Source organism: Rousettus aegyptiacus, unplaced genomic scaffold, assembly GCF_014176215.1.
Source record: "Rousettus aegyptiacus isolate mRouAeg1 unplaced genomic scaffold, mRouAeg1.p scaffold_m13_p_9, whole genome shotgun sequence".
Lineage (NCBI taxonomy): Eukaryota > Metazoa > Chordata > Mammalia > Chiroptera > Pteropodidae > Rousettus > Rousettus aegyptiacus.
Window position 1 is genome coordinate 17,662,390 of NW_023416312.1, and position 26,354 is coordinate 17,688,743.

General features: G+C 33.4%; 1 protein-coding gene across 8 annotated transcripts in view; it reads right to left on the reverse strand.

The window, feature by feature from the left end:
- DMD (dystrophin) overlaps positions 1-26,354 on the reverse strand; it is a 2,254,165-nt gene that overhangs the window by 972,675 nt on the left and 1,255,136 nt on the right. The gene's annotated exons all lie outside the window — the stretch shown is intronic.

The window sequence follows — 26,354 nt, forward strand, 5'->3', positions numbered from 1 at the left end:
CACAATAATCTTTTACTAATCTGGAGAAGCTTTTTAAATAATTTTTCAGATCATTGTTCATAATGATATGAGAGAAAAAATGGCAATATATCACAGGTCATATGATGGAAATCATTCAGTTTTATAAGGCATTTGGTTGTAAATATTTATATAATTCATACTATATTGAAATATATAATTTAAGTAGACTATAATTAACATCACACTTTTTTGAACCTATCGATTTCTGAATATGCCATGGACTGTGTTCCCTCTCCCTTCTCTAGCCAGTGAACTCTTCATGGCCAAATGAGTATTCCCAGCACTTGGAAACTGTTCTCAAGTCCTACAGTCAGGATTATTTCCATTCCCTGTGCTCCCCCTCTTCATTTTTCATTACATAGTATTTCCATCTTGGATTTATAATCTATAGTAAATTGTGATTTTGTCTGTATGCCTAACTTACATATATGATCTTACTGAAGTCAGAGACCATAAGTTATTCAACTGTCTATTTATGTTTGTATGTAGAGGCTATTCAAAATATGTTTATGAGATTGAATTGAAATAAATATTCTTAATTAACTTACATTGAGAAATGAGGTGAAACTTGAAGATTTGGCATGATAATTGCAAAGCTGTGGATCAAAATATACATCACAATGTATCTTGAATGCACTATTAATTAGGGACATCAGAATTATCTAGATAAGCATTTATTAGAGTACAGGATTTTGTTTTAAGGACATTAAATGTCCAAGAATATTTTTTCTTAATTCTGACCCAATTTCTTTCTTTTTCAGGATGAGACATGTGATATGTGTGTGTGTGTGTGTGTGTGTGTGTGTGTGTGTATTTCTGTGTGTATATGATTATATATGTATATAGGTACATGAAACATTCACATTTTCAGTAAATGTGATTTCAGGGTACACTATTCATATGACCTATTGACAACAACAAAAAAATCACTGGAGAAAAAAAGATATTCCTTGTGAGGTCGGTAGTATCCCAGAAGATGCAGGTCGCATTCACACATAAAACAATAATCAAGTATTCCTGAAAAATCATAGAGGTATTTTTAATAAAGCAACAGTTGCTAAGCAAATAATCTTCTGCCTGTATATTTCTGTTTCCTGCAAAATTGTTTTATATACTAATTAATTAAAATATTTTAATTCTAAGGGCATTTTTCCTTCTAATACAATTCCGAATGTTTACCTGCATGCTTTAGGACATTGATTTTTTAAAAAGATTGTAGACTTATCTTCTGTTATTTGATTAATATGCCTTTAAAATGTTGCTCAACTGTTTTTTTTTATGAAGTACCATAAGACACTATATGAGAATAAGGGAAGACACATGTTATAGTACTGCTTTGCATTCATATTTTCAAGGTGAATAGAAATAAAAACAGATGGTACAGAGCTAAATAAATTCATTGTTAATTGTTATAGAAAAAGTGGATAAAAGGCTACAAGTCTATATTTAGATAAAAGATCTTTCTACACATTACAAAATTAGTAAGTTGATTAAGCACCATTAAAGCCATAAACAAAAAGAACCCTGCATAATTATAATTTATAATTGCCCTGCCAGAAAAAAAGACATTGCAAACATATGACTTTTTTTCTGTGAAAATGAAGTTGCCAGAGACTAAATAAGACAAGCTAACAGGCGGCCAACTGTGTTTCTAACCGCTGTAATTGCACTGATTGGACCTTATCATTAACTACTCTTCAAGTCTTTATCACTTATAACCAGAAAAGAAGAGAGAAAAAGGAAGAGATAAATCTTTAGGTCTTATAGCCCCTAATTACAGGCTTCCCCAAACAATTGATGCCTGTTGACAAATTGTTAGCTCTAAGCTACAGCCCTCAAGCCAAATGTGGTCCTCTGGCTCTCTCTGTAAATAAAGTTTTATTAGAACATAGCCACATACCTTTAACATTGTTGACAGTGGGCCTCCACATTACAATGGTGGAATTGAGTTGGGGCAAAAGAGACCTCATAGTTTACAAAACCTAAATTATTTGCTATCTGATCTTTTACAGAAAATGTTTACTAATCCCAACTCTAAAGCAATGGTGCCTTTTGAAACTGTGGTAAATTAAAAACAAAACAAAGCTAGGGCTCACATGTATCTTATCTTAAAATTCAAACTTAAAAGTAAAATTACTTTTTCTCTTCCATAATTTTTTTCCTGTAAGGAACTTAGCTCCCAGTTTCATGGAGCAACCAAAGCAGAAGCACACTAGTAAGTATGTAACTTGTCAAGGTTTAAATATACTTCATGGCAATAGTCGATATGTTAGGAACCTAGAAATATGTCTGCCAGCTACTTGTAAGGGGACTATACGAACAGCCTCTTTTGAACTTTGAAAAGATTTATTTTCTATTCTGGAGGCACTTTAGTATGAGGAGTTGAAAGTTGCATAAAAATATAGCAACTGGCATAGTAGGAGTGGTTATTCTCTAGGGAAACATTTGGCCCTACGACAAGACATGTTAGAAACAAATAAACAAGCAAATAAAATTGACCAATATAAACTTAAACTCATACAGACTCATGAAGATATATGTTTAAATCTAGCACCTCAAGCAAATCTAACTTCATGGATCCTAGGCTATTTTCCAGCCTTTAAATCTTCCTTAAAGGTTACTCTCAGGTGCTTATGAATTTAAAGTTGCTATGACCACTTGCACCACCCTTACCATTTATAAATAAAATTCTTTATTGATTACCATTGTGTACTTCCATTAGATGGCTGTATGATGTGAACAAATGTCTTCCTTAGATAAATTGCTGTGACAAGTGGGCATCACGTTAATTAAGACATTTATCTCAAACACTATGCCCAGGAGATGAGGCTAAGAATAAACTCAGAGGTATGAAATGATATGCTTCAAAAATAAGGGGGGAATATATATGTCATCACCTCATTAAAAACTTTATAGTCATCCTTGTTCTTTTGATCCTCTCTCAACATACAAAGTTAGTTCATTTTTAGGGCCTTTGCATCAGCTACCCCCTATGCCTGGAATGTTTTGCCCCCAGACCATTGCCTGGATGGTTCTTTTTTTTATAAATCATGTCTTAAAAATCAATACCTCAGTGAGGTCTTAAAACAATGTTCAAGCCTTTCTAACTTTCTTTTAATTCCTTGCATAGTATTTCTCACTTTCTGACATTTTCCCCCCTTCTCACTTTCTCTCCTAGCTCAGTTTACTAGAATCTGAGCTTATGAGAACATTGACCTATTCTGTCCTGCATACAGTGTGCAGAACATTGCTTGGAATAGAGTGGCCCCTCAATACATTAATCAATACATTCAACTGAGAAAGCTTGATCCACAGTGGTCCAAATGTAGTGCTAAGCATGGACATAAAAGAAGAGAATATTTTATCTGTCCTCCAGGTGGTTCTAATCTGGTCGGGGAAATTATCACATACAAATCACACAATTATGCCACTTGAGGAACTATCCATCAGGTTAATAAAACGAGTATTTTGGGAACACACAAAAAAATCTCACAGCAAATCAGAGGATGGTAGAGACAGGGAAGAATTATTGTAGGTGATATTTTAGCTGAATATAGAAAGAGAGGTTAGGGATGAAGGTTCCAGGCAAATGCTTGTCATAAGTGCACCAATGTGAAGCGTTATGATATGCTCAGGGGCAGACATGTAGTTCACGGTGACCACCTCTCTGCCTGACATCCAGATTCATTTCTCTGACTGTCTACTTAATATTTCACTTAGGAGTTTTACAGATATCTCAAAATTAACACATCCAAAACAAACCCCTTCTTTCTCTCCAATCTCTTCTTTATCCCTTGTTATGCATTTAATCACTCATTGTTTCATCGAACATTTTCATAAATGGTAGTGTGATCTCCCAAAGAAAATCAAGAAGCTGGAAATCATACACGACTGTTTCCTCAGGCTTTATACACTATGTCCATTCAATCTAACACCAACTTCTGTCAGTTCTACCTCCTTCATTTTTTTCAGATTTGTTCACTTCCTTGTACCCTCACTAGTACATTCTTAGTCAAAATGGCCATCATTTCTTGCCAAGCTAATAGTAAGACTTTTTTTTCCCTTCCTTCAGACTTGTTTCTCTCTGAACCATTATCTACTCTTCAATAAAATGAGTCTGAGTCACAGCTCTCATTATGACTCCTGTTGATCATCTCTCAGTGACTTGTTAAAACCCAGAGGGCAAACACACACACACACACACACACACACACACACACACACACGCATGCACGCACGCACGCACACACAGCCCTACCTACCTACCTATCTACCTACCTCTCTAACAGGAGCCAAAGGCTCTCCAGGGTCTGGCTCCATCTCCTCCTGAGCTTGGTATTATGGCCCTCCTCCTTCCAAGCATACTCTTGTCACTCTCCTTCAGTCCCTTTTATTTGTGGCATTCCCTCTCCTAGAGTTTTTCCATGTGGCATGCTCTCGGCATAGAAAATTCTCCCCACCTCCACAACATTTTTATGTGATCAATTCTTGTTGAAATATCCTTCAATTTTCTGTTTAAATATCACTTTTTGAGATGTTTTCTCTGACCCAGATTCTAATTCAGATTCCTTACTCTATCCCAAATGGTTCTCATCTCTATCTCTCTCTTTCTATTGCTCTTTCCCTTATGCACACCTCATGTGACTCATCAAAATTGATTACTTGTGTAAGTTCTCATATCCCTACTGGGATCATGTCTGTCATATTCACTTTGGTATCCTCAGCATCTAGTTATAATTGATAATACTAATGATTAGTGAGGAAGCTAAATAAATATTTGTTGGATGAATGATAGTAGGATGAATGAAAATGAAATGATGTAAACTAGTAAAATGATAGAAGAGAGTATTTAAAATGTAGATGAGAGACAGATTATAAATGCCTTGAGAAGCATTTCAGAATTAGAAATTATGGAACTTGGCTATAGATTTGAGTGAGAAAGAAACAGAATGGATGGGAGTCTATGATGACTGTAGTTTTTTTTTCCAGCTTGGGTGACAGGGAGACTAATGAAGTCATTGGCTAATACATGAAATACAGAAAGAAAGACAAGTTTGAGGGTTGTTGAAAAGGATTGAGACATTTTTTGAATCAATGGAACATTCAGGACATCCTAGTAAAAGTATGTAGGAGACATGTAGAAATCTGTCTTATAGGCAGAACAATCTCTGAGTCAAAAGTCTGAAGACCATTTTTAAAAATTAATGTCACTAAATACTTTTAAAGTGCACTAGAAATAGTGGTACAAAATATATTAATGTGGTTAACCATTATTAAAGGTCAGATTAATATGTATTACTTTATAATCTAATGATTATCCCTTGGCCATCTCATACCAATGAGGATATTATATAAAGTGTAAAATCTCTATTTCTACCTTTCCATCCTAAAGTAGCTCTAAGTATAGTATTGAATAGCCTCATTTTGTCAGGTGCCAGGCTGTGTTGGGCACCATTCACAAAATGGTTTTAACTATATTCATGTGAGCCACCACATAAGCCAGAGACTAACAGCAGTAGAAGAGATTTATATTTTTAAAGTTCTTTTATAATCTTGGTGGTGGTGATAGGAGAAAAAGAGTAAAGCAGAAATGTCTCTCTAGTATCAGACTTCTTTTAGAAAAAAATTGTTTGTATTCCTTTGGTAATAGGAACAGAAGCCAAAGTAATGATCTGAGTTTAGATGAATGTCCTTTGGCATAAAATGTCCTGTGACTCAAAGGTGGCTTTAACATGTATTAAGTTAACACGACTTAGCCAGAAGAATATTTAGATTTATCAAACCTATTATGCTGAGCAGGATTTTGGAGTTAAGGTGTCAATAGATGGTTGTATCAGTCAGTGCCTGAATCTAAGGAGGAAATACTCGTATAGAAAATAATAAACCCTATTCTTCAAAAGACACAAATTATTGTCTTGGTGTTAAATTTTAAAAGGAACATGCCCATGGGAGCATACCCTGATAATACTGACCCTCCAAAATGATAATGTTGTTGAGAAACACACAACAAATATAAAAAGTATTTTTTAATGATTTTCTTGATGTCTGATGGAATCTGAGTACTTAATATTAAAATAAAACTCACAGTATTTTATTCTAGGGAAGGAAAGGTAACGTGTCCCAGGTATGTAGCTTTCTGATATGACAGACCCTAGACTTTCTAAAGAAAAAATATGGATAGCAGGTCCATATTGAAGTTATAGAATCATAAAGTTTTAGGGTCAGTAGCTCCTTAGAAATGATTATTTGGTTATAATATCATCCTTAATATCACCTTCAGCCAAGTTTTTAATAGGAGTAAGATAGCAGACAAGTTGAATCTAATTTATGACGAAACCATGGTGAGCTCTAACTGAGAAAGACAGACATGCTTTGGATACAGAATGAGTGGATGGTTATTAATATACTGTTAGGAAAATTGAGAAGCCCGACATGTGTTAGTGTCCAGATAAAGACCTTCTGAGTCTCACAGAGAAGTGGACTGTGAGGCTACCTTTAGATTGAGCTAGAACTTTCCTCAAGAAGTAGCTCCGGATCTGTTCAAGCGTAACTTAAGACTTTTGAGAGACATGTCTCGGGATGATGGTTCTTCATTGCCACGAGATGCACTGTGTATCATGTGTCTTTTGTTACTCATAATAGCTAAATATGGACACTTGAAAATGGTTTCATCTTCTACAAATGAGAACAGATTCAAACAATAACATCAGGCTCATTTGTATTATGCTTTTATGAGAGTGAGGAGTGTGCTTGAAATTGCCTCTGACCTCTACCTTTCACATAAGCCATAACCCATGGTGCATAGGTTAACTCAGGGAAATTTATATTGCATGCAAAGGGCAGATATTTTATGTGCTGGGAGGAAAATGTGACCAAGTAATGCTGCTATTTAATAAGAAAGAACTCATCCTTATCTGGACCATTTTTGTAGCAGGCATTAAGAGTTACCCAAGGAGACCACATGAAAAATGTAACAGAGCTTCCACGGAAATTTGATTGGATGTAGTCTTGCCTCCTGCTCAGCCTAAAATAATGATCTTGAAAATGGAAAATCCTATTGTCTTTAGTTATATTTTACAAATCAAATTTTAAATGTGTTTGTTGAGTTGCTTAAGTGGACAGATTTAATATTACTTGAGTATAGTTTTCTTTTTTTTAACAACCTGGAATATTACTGATTCTAAATGGTCGATAGTTCAATATTTAAACCTAAAAATAATTGCTTTAACATCTGTGGAATACCGTGTAGCTTATTTTTTTCCTGATAACTTTAGAAGAGATAATGTAATAAGAAGTAGATCTCAAATGGAAAAGAATTCAGAATTTATGTTAAAAAGACAGTAAAATGGCAAAAATTACTAAAAATATGGTGTATTTTCTATGTGAAAATATATTCCTAGACCAATTTCAAAATAATAATAGCTTAGGCTCTTCTCTTGTGCAATGATGTAGATCACCCCTCTCATACATTTCGCTTTTTTCAGAATTATTTTTCCAACATAATTGTAATTACATAACTCTTTTAATCTTTTACTTTTCAAAAATAACAGAAATTTAAATTGGGAATTAAGTTGCAATTATTTCTATTTTAGCATTTTAATCTTTGAATATAACCTAGCCACAGGCAAGGTGCTCCTGAAAGCTTCAACGACAATAAACCAAAAAGGGCAAACTTGTCAGCTCTGAAATATAAACTGGTTGGTTTAACTTCCAGCAAAGTTTTGTGTATAATACTTTTCCTTTTATTATTTTCCTCTAGTATTCTTCCTTTGCCAGAACCTAAAGTGCTAATAATTCTACATCAGGAAATATATTTCATATCATTTCTATAAAACCAAATGATAGACAGAAGACCTGAACAGATATTTCTCCAAAGAGGAAATACAAATGGCCAATAGACATGAAAAGATGCTCAAGGTCACTAAATATCAGAGAAATGCAAATTAAAACCACAATGAGATATCACCTCACATCTGTCAGAATGGCTATCATCAATAAATCAAAGAACAAGTGTTGGCAAGGATGTGGAGAAAAGGGAATCCTCATATGTTGTTGGTAGGATTGAAAATTGGTACAGCCATTATGGAAAAGTCTGGAGGTTCCTCAAAAAATGAAAAATGGATATACCCTTTGTATTAACAATTGCACTATTGAATATTTAACCAAAGAAAACTAAACCAATATTTTGTAAAGATCTGTGCATCCCTATGTTCATGGCAGCACAATTTACAATAGCCAAGATATGCAAGCAACCTAAGTGCCCATCAATAGATGACTGGATAAAGAACTTATGGTTCACATATACAATGGAATATTACTCAGCCATAAAAAATGAAATCCTACCATTTGCAATGACATGGATGAACCTAGAGGTTATTATGCCAAGTGAAATAATTCAGATAAAGATAAATACCATATGATTTCACTCATATGTGGAATCTAAGGAACAAAAGAACAAACTAATCAAAAACAGACTCACAAATATAGAGGACAATCTGGTGACAGCCAGAGAAGAGAGAGGTAGGGAGGCTGGGAGAAAGGGGTGAAGGGTTAAAGAAGGACAAATCAGTAGTTGATAGGTGGTCGCAGGGATGAGGGGCACGGCATAGGGAATGCAGTTAGCATTAATGTATTGGCTAGATAGAGAGCCAGAGGAGAGAAAGAGAAATCAGGGGGATTGTTTAATTATCTATATAAATGTCTAAACAATGTACTATATACTTGAAACTAATAATAAAATAAAATTTAAAAAAATACAAAATGAAAAGTCTTAACATATAGTGGAATATTTCATTTCTATTTAACACAAGATTTTATTTACTATTTAATTTTTACATATTGCTTAGATAGACACTCTAGAAAAACTTTACAACCTTGTTATGTGCAATAGAAATCCAATGTATAGTCAAGCTGAATTGTTGTTTGTAGTGTTATTTGCATGGTACATTATAAAATTACTTCAAAATGAGAGGTGGATGTGAGCAGATGTCTCTGGTTCTCGTGAGACTTATACAAGGTTCTTAAATAATAGACACACACACACACACAGAAATACATATATATGGCATTGATTGTGATAATATGAAGTAAAAATTATATATACATATGTACATGTATATTTATTTGTACTAAAAAGATTTTCAATATACTCACTACCTAACATGGTGTCTAGCATATTATATGTTCTTAATATTAGGACAATGAATGAAAAAGGTAAAGAAAAAAATTAATATGGTGACAGAAGGAAATATAACTTTGGCTTATAAACACACAATTAAATTTTTTTGATACACCATTAAGCTGTACAATTGAAATTCATTTGATTTTATTAATCAATGTCACCCCAATAATTTTTAATAAAAAGGTGAGTAAAAAATGGAAAAAAAACAAGTATTCCACTTATTTTACTTTAATCAAAACAAAAATAAAATAAATAAAATTAGCATTATGTAAATAAAAGCAAGAAAGGCAAAAAAATTTATGATACAAAGGGGAGATTCTGGAAAGGGAAAATATGAGGGAAATCTGAGTATACTGAATCTTGTTTACACTATTTTAGAATTAAACTAATTGGTTAGCAGATAGTAAAGAATTCAGATTGGGCATTCTCTTTTGGAAACAGAGTGTATTTGGCTATAATATCTGACATGAATTACTCATTTCTAATATTTTAAAATCATTTAATAGGTAGTTTTTTTCCTGTAATTATCTTTTGCTATTCTCTGTCAGTTATAATTTGTTCATTCTTTTCTATATCTTTCTTCCCATCTTATAAGTCTAATTGGGAAAATAATGGAATTAACACTTAACAGTGCCTATTTTTTTCTAAACATTCATATCTTTGAATCTTCATGAGGATCCTGGAAAAGAAGATCCTTTTGCAGAAGAAACAGTCGATTCTCTGAACAACGTGCCCAAAAGAGAAAGCCAGAGTTTGAATCCAACTCAGTTTAATTCCAAAACATAGGTCTTTTCCTCAAACCACATCATCTCCAAGAACAGCATTTTCTTATTTCTCACTAACCTTGCCTGTTTATCCAAAAGGTTATCAGTAGCCTAGACATTCAATAAATGCCAACTGCGAACAAATGAGGCATTTAGAATGTGGGTGGTCTAAAAGTGCTCTGGTAGGATTTTTTGAGTTTACTCAATACTCACCTGAAATAGATGTTTTGAGGAAAATAAACTAGTGAAGTTTAATCAGCTGAGTAAATGGATAAGAGATGACACGACTGAATAAGTGACAGCCCTTATTCTTTTGATCCATTAAAGTAAAAAATTATCATATTGCTAATTCTCAAAATTATAATTATGTTTCATTTAATTAATTATTGTATCAGGTTAATACTGCCTTCTGACCTATTGGTCCAAATATATTTTATATATGTATGTGTGTGTGTGTGCGCGCGCACACACACACACACACACATATACACACAGAGAGGGAGAGAGAGAGACTTCTCCAAATATACTCTTACTGACAAGATGGAGATGATATGAATTTAAGCATACATCAGTGCAATTTGAATTTCTGCATTTTAATAGCTTACCCCTGATATTTGAAAACTAAGAGCTTCATTTACATCCATGAATGATGCTGGGTTCACAAACTACAAATGTTTAAATATCCTTTAAAAATGAGTGTGTATGAATGGTTTTTATCTGAAGCATTCTTAAAAACAGTTACTATTGTTTTTTTAACTAGCAGGATGAACTTCTGGAATTTTTCAGGAGCTACCAATGTACACTTTCTCTTAGAGACACTGATCAAGGGTCTCCAAACTTTCTTGCTTATAAAACTTCTAAAGAAGAATTTTGAAAACCTTGTTATCCTTTGTAGATTTTTAAAACTTCATCTATGGTTTTCATTCTTAGTTTAAATGATTGAAAAGGATATAATTTGAGGCAAATTGTAATTATAGGTAATTTAAAATAAAATATGTATTTATGCTTGAAAGATTTTATTGATCATTTCTTAAATTTCTAAAACAATATGGATATACATTGATTATTTTTTTCCATCACTACAGCCTCTAATGTGCAAAAAAACCAGTTCTCCCTACAATTATAATGTATAATTGATTTAATCAATATACATATATTCTAAAACTTGATAAATAATAAAGATAAAAACAAAGTTTTATTGAAAATCCTTCTCTTAATAAGACAGATGGGTGTTTAACAGCTATCTACATACCTATAGAAGAACACACATTATTTCTAGAATTAGAAAAGTTTCAGCATTGATTCTATTCCTATTTTTCACTTTTATAGATGTTAGTGCTAATAAATCTTACTCAACTAAGTAGAAAGGAAAGGAAGGAATTTTATTATAGTAATGTTGCTTAATTCTTTGAGCTCCTTCTGTATCAAATGCTAAAAGTACATAGTGATCCATTATCAAAACTTATTTTTAATGATCAGCTGATGACTCACCAGGTTTTCTCTTCAGGTTTAGTTGAAAGTAGAGTTAGAAACCACCTTCTATGAAGAAGCTATATTGTCCAATCTTTCAAGTCATTTACTCTTTTTTTTTTATTTTTAGAAGGAGCCCTAGTAAGATTCTAGGTAGATGAAAGGTACCGTTTTTATTTTTAAAATAGAAGTAGTTTAGAAAGAGGAAGTGGGAAAGGAGAACTAACCCGAGGTCTTGATTGAAGTCATTTTTTTTCAGGCAATTCAGTTTCAGTGAAAATTAGAAAAGACAGTTGAAGATATAGAAATAAATTCCTTAAAACTATATGTTTTATTTGCCTATTCCTTGGAAGGTCTTCATGTACCTCCAGGTTATATGTAGGCCATCATGAGGACACCTGTTTTTAAAAATTCAGTCATTATCTTTGACAAGAAATATAATTGGCATATCAAAATCACCTTATAACTTGTGCATGCACCTTTTCAGTTGTATATCACAGCTAAATGGTTATGTGCTAAAGTAAAGGAAGCTGCAGTTCTGGAGGAAACAGCCTTATTAGTATTTGTGCTTAAATAGTATTCATAACTCCCTCTCTACTACCCGCTAGCCTTTGAATTTGTTTCTTTCAGTAGTAAAAAAAACAACAAACAAACAAACAAACAAACAAAAAACAGTGCTAAGAGGCAGCCTCACATAGTGGAGAGTCATAGAAAAAGGAAGCAGAGCTGTAATTTAGACCAGCATTGCTAATAACTATCTGCATAGTCTTAAGCAAGTTTCTCAACCTTTCTGGGTGGCAGTTGCTTCTCAAGGGTTCTCAGCTTCTGCTCACCCAAAGAGCTCTAAAGAAATGATGATGTCCAAGCACCACCTTCAGTAATTTGGTTTTGTTTAATCTGGGCTGGGGCCTGGACTTGTGTTTCTTTACAGGTTTCTGGTTTATTCTAATGTGAAGGCAAGGTTGAAATTATCCATAGTCTTTCAACCAAAATCTAATAAGTGCCTATCATAAGTAATGTTACAAGTTTTCTATGTTAAGGTATTTACATGTTATTAGAAAAATAAAATTGACTGCTACTTGAGAAAATAAATGTTATATCTGGGCTTATCAGTCTTAAGAATCCTTTATACAAAATGATGCAAAATACAGGAGATTTAATCTATAATTGCTTTTTAAAAAACTAAATGTATTGTACAGAGAGGTCCAAAATTTTTGTTTTTAGTCGTGTGGCATCATGCTCTTAACACCTCATATATCTGAATATATACCTACATTTTGAGATTTCTAAATCTAGTAGAATCTTACAGTTCTACTATTTCCGCCTCTTAGAGATCTTCAGATTTAGTAATGAACAATTAGTTCTACTCAGGATACACATCAAAACCTATTTCTTTTTTTCAGCTAAGAAAAACCTCAGAAGCAAAGTAAATCAACCATTTAAATTAACAAGATCTGAAATAATTGAGCTAACCCAGAAAAGAAAATCTCCTCTTGAGGTGAATAATTTTTTAAATTGAAAGGTGAAATCTAGCATCCACACTGCTTTTGTCAATGTAGTTGTTTGCTTGCATTACTTTAGCACATATAATGAAGAATTATGAATGTATTTTATATGACTGTATTTTATAGATATATACATTTGATTTTACTCTTTTCAGTCCATCATTCTTTACTGTATCTGTCCTGGAACTTTAAACATGTTTAACTCAAATCCATCAGGCAGTTCAACTCACTGTCATACTTTATATGTTTTATGTGATGCTATACGGACTGAGATTCTGCATTTTTAGTTCACTTTTCAATTTGCAACATTAATAATTAACATTCAACACTGAGCTCAAAAAATTCTTAGCCAGAAAGGCTGATTTCTATAAATTATTTATCAATTTTTATTTTTTTTTGTTAAAGATGATAAAGTACCCTGAAGAAGAATAATCAATAATTTTTATTCTAGTTTTACCACTTGATTTGATCATTTTGCCATGAACTCCTTAGATGTGATGGATGTTGAGCACAATCTATGGCTTGGGATGTGTGAATTGGAAAGATTGTGTTGAATGTTAGACTTGTTTTGCTAAATTTTAATTTATTTATGCAAGTTATTAGTTCGATATTGTAAAGTGGCTCTAATTCAAATACCCAATATTTCTGCTCCTGAAATAAATATATAACAATTGAAAATGGACCTTTTATAAATGTTTCATTAAGACAATTTCTGGGAAAGAGGGAAGTAGGAAAGTTTCATATAGACACAAAGCAAACAAAAATAAAATGTGTAATATTAGAGAAAATATCAGATTTGGATTCACAGAATAACTCTTACTTTTTCAGCAATGACTATCTAAAAGTAGTTAGACACCAATATAAAATAATTTTAAAAATAAATTGAAACAAAAAGAGATTCAAATTTTAGCACCAACTGACTCAAAGCATAAGAGACTATCCAGGGGGGGAAAAACAAACAAACAAACTAATCTCAAGCATTTTTGTAAAACTAAGCCACAAATCAATATTTTAGATGCTTTGAAGATCATCCTCTTGCTTTTCAACCTTCACACTTCAGAAATAGGGGATATATATGTTTATATTCTCTCCATTTCTAAAATAAATTGTTTCTGAATTGGGTACTGAAGGGCCCACTGCAAATGTCAATTTTTATAATTGACCAGAGCCATACTTGTGGGAAAAATGAGAAGATAAGAGTAAATATGTCATTCAGGGTCATTTCATATATTTGTATCACAGAAAAGCATTCCATTTTTTGCACTTCTTTTCTTAAAGCCATCACCCTCCATCTCCATACCTTCCCAGGACGTTTAAGTCAGAAGTGATCCAACTGGGAAAACTTTCTTTGTGAAAAGATTTACACAGATCTTAAAAAGAGATATATATTTATATGAAAAAAAAATTCCAGAGCACTGTTCTCTAACTGGCAGTAAATGCATCCAACTTAGTTTCTGCTATGAAAACAGAGATATGAATATCACGAGAAAATTTAGTTGCAATATGCTATCAATGAATCAGAAATCCATTTAGTATAAAGCCTTTAAGAAAGCAAACCTATTGTTTATAAAAGTCAACCTAAAACTTTTTACCCTCTAAAATAAAACTTTTAAAATTTCAGAAACAGACTTTTGTTTTTGTTTTTATTTATTTTTTGTTTGTTTTACCTTTCAATTAAGCATAATATAGTTCCTGGGAGAAAGGAGAGTAAATTGGATGTGAAAACACAATGTTTAAATCTAAGTCTGCCATCAAAAGTAAACACTTTTCAGTAATGTTCTACAGGAGTTGCAAAAAAATGGGGAAAAAATCTTATTTCTTTGACAAATGCAACATGATGCATGGCATCTATTGAAAATGCATTTCCGGTAGTGCTAAATTAGAATCTGTTACTTGGTGGTACAGGGTTCCATCAAAAGACAGAAAAAGTAAACCAAATAGAGGTATACTATTTGTATTACTTCGATGTGCTGTATAGTTAATACTAGTAGAGACTGATATTATTTCATTAACTTATAGTCTATTTGACTTTTAGTGAAAAGACTTTTCATATCCTCTTTGCATCTTAGTATTATAACCAATCCCATTGGCCATAGATTTTGTAAGTATTTTCTCTAAGTCTATTCTTTATTTTTTCTCTGTGCTTTCTTTGCTATGTGGAAGCTTTAAACTTTCAGTTAATTCAGTCTGCCAATTTTATGTTCTCCAGTTTCCTGTCTTACTATAATTCCCTCTTTCATCAGAAATTTACAATGTCTTATATTCCCTTTGATCACTTTTATGAGTTTCTATATCTAGTTAGCTCCTTAAGATGCTTGAATTTTTAAAAATTCAGTTTCCTAGGTTTGTTCAGTATACATATAATCATCCTACTTAACGATAATTTTTATTTTTTAAAAATTGTGCTTGATAATTGTTTCTTTTTTTTGTTTGTTTTGGCTTATATTATGAGCAAGAGCCAATAAAGCAAATATGAAAACTCTGAAAAATAAAAAAGGTTGACAATTTTCAATATTGACAATGGTGTGTGCTTATCAGGGGTTGATAAACTACAGGAAACTCTGTTTTGCAAAATCCATTTTGTAAAACAGATTTTACTGGATATACAGCCACACATTAATTTAACTAATGTCCATGGCTACTTTCACACTACGACTTCAGAACTGAGTAGCTGTGGCAGAGACTGCTTGGCCCACAATGCTTAAAATATCTACTATCAGACCCATTACAGGAAAAAGAAATGTAGATTCTTTTTTATCCTTCTCCTTTCTTTGACCAGGCACCAGGAATATTTCTAAAGTCTTTTTTCTACCTGAACTCTTGGTAACCTCAAAAACAGATTAGAAAATGGGTGGCCTTCCTATCCCCATTTTACAGATGATAAAACTGAGGCATGAAGATGCTAAGTTGGCTGGTAAGTGACCAGGATTTCCAACCAGAAAAGCCTAAATCTGAGCTCACATTTGTGGGTTAGGAGCCATTTATCAATGTTCCCATATGACTTATCATACTATATTAATAGTTGGGTTACCTTTTTTCTTTATTAGACTTGTACCCTTATGAAGGCAGGGGCATATTCCATTGCTTTATCAGGACCAACACCTAGCACATACTACCAGCTTCCTTAGATGTCACCTCCTTAGAAAGATCTCACCCTAGACTAGTGATTTTCATTCATAAATGGCTTTGCCTCCTGAGAGACATTTAGCAGTATCTGGGACATTCCTTAGTCACAATAAGAAAGGGAGCTATTTGCAGTCTGGTGCGTAGAGGTCAGAGATATTGATAAACAGCCTATAATGCACAGGGCAACCCACACAAGAAAGAATTATCTGGCTTAAAATGTCAACAGTGCAGAGGTTGAGAAACATTACCCTGGACGAATTGGCTTATTCCAAATTTCGGAGCCACTATGCAGCTAATTGTAGTTATTTAATGTCTGTACCTCTCATTCACTCCATTATTAATTAATTTTACCACTGGACTGAAAATTCCATCAGAGACCGCATTTATTTTGTTCATTGTTATATCCCCTATGCCTTACACAAAAAGTGACACATAGTAAGGAATAACTAAGTGTGAGTTAAATAAGTGAATAATAGACAACTCTTTTAAGGTTCTATAGTGAATACATGGTGTTGTCAGGAGTCTCTAAGGATTTAGTAAATATCGTCATTTTCCAGCTAGACATATTTAAAATATTTGATGTGCACTTTACTTTGGGATTTTTATAAGTGATTTTATTCACAGTCACAAAATATTTAAAAGATATCATTTATATCATTAAAAAACATTTATGCCATTTATATGGATATACTCTAAGGTATTTTTGGCAAAAAATCAACTGAGATATAGGTTAGAATACTCTGAAACTTTAGCTTTTATAAGCTTTGTTTTATGTTAATGTTGTTAAAGACTTTTAACTAGCTCATTAAGGTTCTCTAAATATGTAGGGTTGGCTCTACGCAAATGCCTGAAATTGACAATTGTCCTCTGCCTTATGCCCTCTTCTTACCATTTATGATTTCCTGATATCTTTATCCTATTTCTCTCAGTCCTATCTTCTGCCCTGCCTCTCTTTCGTTGGGAGAATAAGGTTCGCAGAATCACAAACTTATAGTTCCATAGGAATTTTAAAGTACAACTCTCCTAATCACCCAACTGATTCATAAAACCCCTTTTATAACTCCCAGGTTTCAACTTCCCATCATCTTGCCTATCTTCAGATCTCTTAAGTGCTGGAAAATACTATTTCTTAAGGTGCCTGATTCCTTCTTTTGGAATTTCTGACTATCAGAAGGCTTTTTACTGAGTCAAAAGTCTGCCTCCCTATAGCTTCAACACAGAAGCTTTGGATCTTTGTATCTCTTGAGGTTATTCAGAATAATATTAAAATTTTATCTGCGTAATAATACTTTAAACATTTGAAGACAGCTATCACATCTCATCTTCTCTGTTTTAAATTTCCCTGATCCCTCATTTTCTAAATGACACAACTTCAGGTCCTTTCAGTCTATGAACAACTGCCATCTTTCCTCTGACTGGCTTAAAAGCTCATATAAGCTTTGACTAATCATTCATTCATCCAGGTGAGGGAACAAGAAAAACCTGAGTGAGAATAAGTAAACATAGTTCCCTCCAATTTTTTTCTCTAACAAATATGTATTGGACAATTGTTTTTTACAAAGCACCATACTTGGTCCTAGAAACACAATTTTGGCCAAAATAGAACATTTTCCTTCTTGGAGCATATAAAATACTAGGTATGAAAGGCACTGATCAAAACAATGGGTTACAAGTGAGATTACAAAGGTGACATGTGTTATCTGAAATGATAAGAACATATAATAAGGGGATCTGACCTCAAAAGTTGTAACTCACATAATCCTTACCATGACCCAAGTAATTATTTTCACTTTAATAAATCAGGAAATAAAATCACAGAGGGGTTCTTCATGTGAATGTAGGATCTGGGCCTAAAGAAAAGTCCCTGGATCATTCACTATGTGAGGTACATATTATCTCCAATATTCAAAACAAGGTCTGTATGGTCCTAACTCATGGTACATTTTGACACTATGCTTCCTACCACAAGCCAGACATGAGAGTCAGACAGGAAGATCCAGAAATGAAGGAAATATACATCTAATAAAGGATAAACCTTAATGATTCTTTAAATCATAAATAGGAAAGAAAGAAAAAAAAAACAAGAAATAACACATCTTTCAGCATTGTAAAAACAGACATAGCCCACAGAGAAGATATGAAGAACCTCCAGCACAAAACAACACAGAATGCATTAATACTCATGTAGAATTGCAATATCCAACAAACTGGGTAAATTTTAGTTAAATTTAAGAGCTGTAGCTAGCTACCTTTAAACATACAGACTATTCTCCCATGTGAATCTTCATTTAACATATAAAAGGATTTTAGTGATATAAAGCAAAGATTGCTATATTTCTTTTAGTTTTGTTGTCAAGAGGCTTTTAGACTCCAGATGTGTGTTAAGTGACATGGCTACATTGGAAAATTTCACTAGTATATGTGGACCATAATGCCTTTAACAATTACAGATAAACTTTTTCTTGTTTCTATTAACCAGCTATCTTTCAAAATGCATACGCCAGGCTTTTCTGTGAATAAAACTGGATTTGAGCCATTAGTATAAGTTAACAAAGTAAAAACACTGTTATTATAAATCTTTAGGGATTTTTTCCCCCTGATTATATACCCACATCCCCAAATATACATTCGAACAATAAGCATCTAATACATTAAATTAAAACAGTATTTCTGAACATTTCAAAAAACCTGCCAACATAACTTTATGAATTTCTTTTTTATATCCTTTTATAAATGCAAGTTCTAATTCGCCCTTTATATTTTGTGTATTAATTTAAAAATAAACACTTACGGCTTGACCTGTGTATGTGTATTGATGGTGCTTTTAGTGTTTTACCTTTGCTGTTCTTCTGCTAACATGTCCTCAATAAATCAATCCCAACTGTCAGAAAGCAAGTAACCATTTTATTTCCTTTTTTTAAAGTACAGAATGCTTCATAAATAAAAGAAAGAAGACAGAAAGCGGGTTCTACAGAGTGCTTACTCTGTGACAGTCGACCACAACAGGCCCCTTTGAACAAATACACTTTCACCCTAACATCTCAACTTATTTCTAGTCCATGACAAAGTTCTTTAACCTGACATATGTGGATGAAATTTGGGAGGTACCTACCCAAAAATCAGGAATCATCATTTTTAATTTAAGAATCTTTGCTTTGTAAGCCAGACTTTATTCTCATTTTATAGCTGAAGCTATTCAGATCTGGCAACAGGCCCGTGTTGTAGATAAGTGGTAGACATGAGACTCTATACCAAGCCTATCTTACTCTAAAACACATTCTTGCTCCACCAGGACACATCACCTCCTCCGAACACTGTTAAGAAGTTGAAATCTCAAAAGCTATTAAAGAGAAATGGAGATAAACTTTATACTATGCAACCATCATAAATAATTTTTATTGTGATTATAACTTTCAATGATCTAAGGTAGACTCAACAACATGCAAAATTATCACACATTGATAATGGCTATAAAATTAATCTCAGTCGAACTGAATCTTTAAAAGAACTTCAACTACTGACATAATTTAGGGAATAAAAATATTGCTATTTTTCCAAATGAGGCATAATTTACATACAATAAAATGCATGAATCTAAGTGTTCATATCGGTGTGTTTTGACAATTGAATACAGCCAGGTAACTGCCAGGCAAACATAATACAGAACATTTCTATTACCCCAGAAGTTCCTTATGCTTCCGTCCAGTCAAATCTAACTTTTTCCTGGAGGCAACTACTTTTTATTTTTTTTACTTCTATTACCAGAGATTAATTTTGTTAGTCTTTAACTTTAAATAAATACTTATATTTGCATCTGTGCCATTTTGTTCAGTATAATGTTTTATCACATTGTTACTTCCATCAAAAGCTTGTTCTCTTTTATTCCACTGTGTAGTAAAATTCTATTAATTGTTTAATATAGACATAAACTTTTTGTGAGGTAATAGGGGTAGAAACAGAAGGTGGTGGCATTTCATGTGATACCTAAATGGAAAGAAGCACCTAACAATATAAAGAAAAAGGAAAGAACTGTCTAGAAAGCAGAAAAACATGTACACGCAAAGGCTCTGAGGTGTTCCATTTCCAGAAAGTGAACAAACAGTGGTATGACTAGAATACATTAAAAGAAAAAAGTGGCTGGAGGAGATCATGACAGAGATAGGAATTCGGCATATTCAGTACATTCAGTAATTCAGTACAGTCTAAGCCATGATAAAGAGTTTGGAGTTCATCCTAAATGCAAGAAAAGTCCATTTGCAATGAAGGGATTTAAGCGTGGAAATGTCCTTATCTGTCTGTCATTTGAGATCAGTTGCTATGTAGGACTGGATAGAAAGAGACGAACAGCAGCAATAGTAAGAGGTTGAGGCGTAATCTGGCAAGAAGTTAGAGGCGCCTGGCCTAAGGTGGTGTAAAGCAGAGAAAGAAGAGGCAAATTCGAGATCAATTTTGAAGATGGAAGTTGCAGGGTATTACATGCCTATGAATTAGATATAAAAAGGGAAGGAAATTCATGAATCATTTTGACCCTGATTCTTTACTAACCTAGTGGATGATAATATCCAAAGAAAACTTAAACATTAATTTGAAAAGATACAGACACCCCTATATTCACTGCAGCCTTATTTACAATACCCAAGATATGGAAGCAACCTAAGTGCCCATCAACAGCCAACTGGATAAAGGAGTCATGGTACATATATACAATGGAATATTACTCAGCCATAAAAAATAATGAAATCTTACCATTTTCAATGACATCGATGGACCTACAGGGTATCATGCTAAGTGAAATAAATCAGACAGAAGAAAACAAATACCATATGATCTCACTTATATGTGGAATCTAAAAAACAAAATAAATGAATAAACAGAACAGAAACAGACTCACAGATACAGAGAACGAGCTGGTGATTGTCAGATGGGAGGGGGTCAGGAGGTGGATGAAAAAGGGGAAGGGATGAAGAAGTACAAATTGGTAGTTATCAAATAGTCACAGGGATATGTAGTACAGCACAGAGAATACAGTCATTAATATTGTAATAACTATATATGGTGTTAGATGGGTACTGTATTTATTGGGGTGGTCATTTTGTAAGTTATATAATGTCTAATCACTATGTTGCACATTTGAAACTAATATAAAATAATATTGAATGTCAATTCTAATTGAAAAATAAAAATTAAAAAAGATGTTGATGTAGGGTAGATATGGGCTGGGGTAGAAGAGAAATCTTAATGGAAATGTCAAAGCTGCACGTATAGAGGCCAAGGAATGGTATCAAATAGTCAGATGGATGTGCAGGATTGGAGTTCAGAGAAACCTGGGCTTTAGAGAGAAATTGAGTAGTTATCAAACTAATGTGGTATTTAAGTCCATATAAACTGGTGATGTTACCTGAGAGGTGAGAGTATAGTTCTGGGAACCTGAGGATTTTGATGTGGTCTCAAATTATGTGGTACACATCCCTGAGAGATAGCACATTTCACTAGAGTGTGAAAGGGAAATGTATTTATTGATATTTATTGATTATATCACTGCACATTTTAGGTATTATTTAAACATAGTCATATGAAATGTATAAGTAAATGTTCATTTATGAAAAGAAATGTGCTTAAATTTTGGTTCTAATAGGAAAGCATAGTCAACATGTGCAAACCACTGCCTTAATGTTCAAAGGGAGAAGAGGAGTTAGCAGAAGAAACTGAGAAGAAACAGCCAATGAAGTAGAGCAAAAGCTAAGAGAGTGATAACATGGAAGCCAGGAAGGTGGTCTATTGTCCCCTCTCCCTATCTGTGTAGTTATGGCAAACATAAATCCATAGCTAGACCTCTGCAGGCCCTGTTCCAAATGCTAGATTTTCTGGAAATAGGTTGGGAAGCATCAAAAAGACTGCCTATAAGGTTAAAATAAATATCTGTAAAGTCACCATAGGAGTCGTTTGTAATGTTCTATTGCCCCATTCATCCACTCAAGTCTAATTCCTCTAATTTATGGTTAGGTGTTTATTCTGAATATTCACCTGTGCCTTTAACAACTTCACATTTACATTTGAGTGTATGCCATAAAATTGTTAGGTTACTTGTCAGATTTCAAATATTATATAAGCTATTTGGGAAAGAAATGCACATTTCAGGCACATTTCCAGTCCTAAACAATACAGAGTATTGCTAAGTATTGCATTTAGCTATTAATGCTGTCTTTCAGTTCTGCAATATAAAGAAATAATAGACTTGTGACATTTGTATAATACTTGTAAGCTTCTACATTATTGTTCCAGGTATGAAAGAAATTTCACTCCACAGTGGTTCTCCATTTTTGGTAAGCTGTATAAAAACAGCCTTGGCCTTGCAGAAACAACAACAACAACAACAACAACCTGAGTCCAGGTGTCAGCCCTAAAGCTTTCTGAGTTTTTGACTTTTGCAAGCCATATAACTACAGTAAATAAAAAACTGTAAAGACGTATACAAATACAAGGCATTAGTATTATATATTAAAATGGCTATAATATGAAAAACTATCTATCCTCAATATTTAGTTCATATCAGGTTTCACGATAATTAGATTTCACAATTAAAGTGTATGTGCTGATTAAGTTGTCTGTATTATTTCTTATACAATATATCTACTGCTCATACTACTGATCACGTTGAAAAGAGAAGAGTTTAAATAAGCCACACACATATTTATGTATTGTTAGGATCATGGAATTAAAAAAAAAACAAGAAGGCAGAGGACTCTGAATTTTAATGAACAAGTCGTAGCCTGCCCTTTCTTACTTAATCATGTTGTCATTCTCTCCCACACGGGTTGAAGTATTATCACTTTTGGTTGACAAATACAGTGTTAGCTTATACTAGGGTCTCAGTCTCTCTCTCTCTCTCTCTCTCTCTCTCTCTCTCTCTCTCGCTCTCGCTCTCAAAAGAAATATTTTCCCTATAGAAATATTTGGAAATTTTCTCTTTATGTTTTCATGAATTTTGTGGTATATGAGTAATTTGGGGTATAGTTGCTTCTCTTAAATCAGCAGTGAACTACAGGGGGTCAATAGGTTGTGAATTTGTATTTAAATATAAATTTTTATTTCTTTCTGTAAAATTAATCATTCATCTGTCACTTCTTCCTTTAAAAGAGACTACCTCATGGATTCCCATACAAAGTGGCTAGTCTTTTCATTAATACTATTGAGTGTCCTTGGCTTATTTTTAGAGTGGCAAGTGAGAAAAGGTTCAGCATGTTGAATTACCAAGAAACGATTTTTAAATTATGTTTAAAAAATCTTTGCCATTTTAGACTTAGAGGAAAACAGAAGGAACTTGCATGATTAGATTGAAAGGCTGAAAAAGTGAAAAATGGAAGAGGAGATATTTCTTTTAAAATATAAAAACCACATTATTTTATAGAAATTTTAATTCATACATAGGTACATATTTGTTTTGTGTCTTTAGTCATATATTCTAATTGGAAGGCCGGTTGAGAACGTTTCCAAAAAAGAATGAGTGAATCTGGAATCAACACATCACTGAGGAGAGTCACTATTAAAGAAGAAACCCATTTTCCTGAAGGCCCATTTTGTTCTAATAAGAGTGATCTTGAGCTGACTTCCAGAAGGAATCACAGTAATATCTCTAAAGTGGGAGAAAACACTAGCCAGCTTGATGGGAACCCACATGGAAAGTGTATGTTAATAGAAGGAACCTAGCATGGGCCAGAAGAAAGAAAGTCTGAGGACACTTACTGCAATTACCCAACTTGCTTTATTGTAAACTGGGGTATGCTGGGTTGAATAGTGTCTCTCACCGCAAATACATGTCCACCTGGAACCGCAGAATATGATCTTATTCAGAAATAAGGCCTTGTAATTAGTTATAAGATCTTGTAATGTAATTAGTTAAGACCAGGTCATACTAAATTAGGATGGGCCATAATAAAATGTCCTTAAAAGAAATCAGACATGCAGAGATATACACACAGAGAGAGAACACTATATGAAGATGGAGGCAGAGATTGAAGTGATGTGTCTATAAGCCAAGAAGCTTCAAGGATTGCTGGCAATGATCAGAAGACAGGAATACACAAGAACATATCCTCCCATAGGGAATTCAGGGAGAGTATGGCTCTGCTGACACCTTGATTTCAGACCTCTTCTAGCCAGAATTGTGAGGCAATAAATTTCTGTTGTCTTAAGCCACCTAGTTTGTGATATTTTGTTACAGTAACCTTAGAAAACTAATTCAAAGGTGTTCTTCACTTGGGTTTCAAGGACTTTCACTAGAGAGTAAACATAAATAATGAGAAAAATATTGTCTTTATTTGCATCAAACTTTACCTGAAAGTAAGCATTTCTTTTGGTTTTTAATGTAGTTGATGAACTATATACAATAGCATTAACTACAGAAGTGATTTTTACTAATAGAAACAAAAAATGTTTTTATATCTCGTAGTTATTATAGAGTTCTTGAAACATTGTTTATTTTTAACATGTGAAAATAAATTCAAAATAAAGATTTAAATGTAAGGTCTGAAACTATAAAACTCCTAGAAGAAAACACAGGGGAAATTTTATGACACTGGTCACTGGTCTTGGCAATGATTTCTTAGATATGACACCAAAAGCGTAGGCAGCAAAAGCAAAATTAGACAAGTGGGACTACAGCAAACTAAAAAGCTTCTGCATAGCAATATAGTGAAAAGGCAACCTACAAAATGGGAGAAAATATTTGCAAAACATTATCTGATAAGACGTTAATATTCAAAATATCTAAAGAACTCCACTGATTCAATGGCAGGTCAATAGATGATAGGGAGGGAGGGAGGGAGGGAGGGAGGAAGGGAAGGAGAGAAGGGGAAGAGAGAGAGAGAGAGAGAGAGAGAGATGATTTGATATACAAATGACTAACAGGTATATGGGAAGATGCTCAATATCACTAATCATCAGAATAATGCAAATCAAAACAATAATGAGGTATCATCCCACACCTGTTAGGATGGCTATTATTATTTTTTAAGTATTGGCAAGGGTGTAAAGAAATTATTATCTCTTTGTACATTGTTGATGGGAATGTGAAATGTTGTTATAGCCCCTATAGAAAGTAGTATGGAGGTTCCTCAAAAAATAAAAAATAGAACTAACACATGACCCTGAAATTGTGCTTCTGGATATATTTAAAGGAAATGAAAACAGGATTATCTGTACCTCCATGTTAATTGCAGCATTAGTCACAAAAAGCCAAGATAGGGAAGTGATCTGTGTCTACTGATAGATACATGGATAATGCAAAAGTGGTACATATATACAATGGAATATTACTCTATCGTAAAAATAATGAAATCTTAACATTTGCGACAGTATAGATGGACCTAGAGAATACTATGCTAAGTGAAATAAGTCAAAGACAAATACCATGTGATTTCACTTACATGTAGAATCTAAAAAAAAAAATGAACAAAAAAAGCAAAAACAAACCATAGATACAGAGAACATTTTAGATGGTTGCCAGGCGGGAGAGGTTTGGCAGTGGGGAGGTGAAAAGCAGGGAGGGATTAAGAAGTATAATTTGGTAGTTACAAAACAGTCATGGGGATGTAACATACGGCAAATGCATGTAAGATCATTAATACCATACAAAGGAATCTAAGTGACAAAAAAAAACAGTTATGCAATCAATAGATAGAGTATTTTCTTTTTCTTTTTGGTCAGTAACAAAGTGATGTAAAATAAACCTTAAAAATATGAAACGTGTATGTGTATTGACATGTGCTTACTGTGAATGTGTTGAGTAAAGCAAGTCAAGGCAGTGAGAGTTAGGTTCATTACACTGCTTTCTCATACTATAGATGAAAGAATAACAAATATTGGCTAAAAATCAATAACTTCCATGGGCAAGATGCATACTATAATTTAGACATTGATTCCCTTTGATAGCCTTTCTCCTCAGGCACCATCAAGACAGATATCAATAATTAGTAGTTCAGCTAGGAGTTGGACCAGTAATTTTCACTTGAGTAAACAACAGGGAACACTCCACATTCACTTAAGCTTTGACAGTTGCAAATACTCCCTGTGGTCAAGCACAGATGTTTTCCCCTTTGAAATGAGTGAGTTTTCACCGAGCCATGAGCAGTGCCCAGCCACTAGCAGTGGTGAGGATGTTCAGGCAGAGAGCTACTAAATAATGCTGATTCCACACATTTTCTTCCTGTGTGAACATTTGGAAAGAAAGAGGGAGGGGTGCTAACAGCTGCATATCAGAAAACTCTGCAGCTCCTACTCAGAAATATA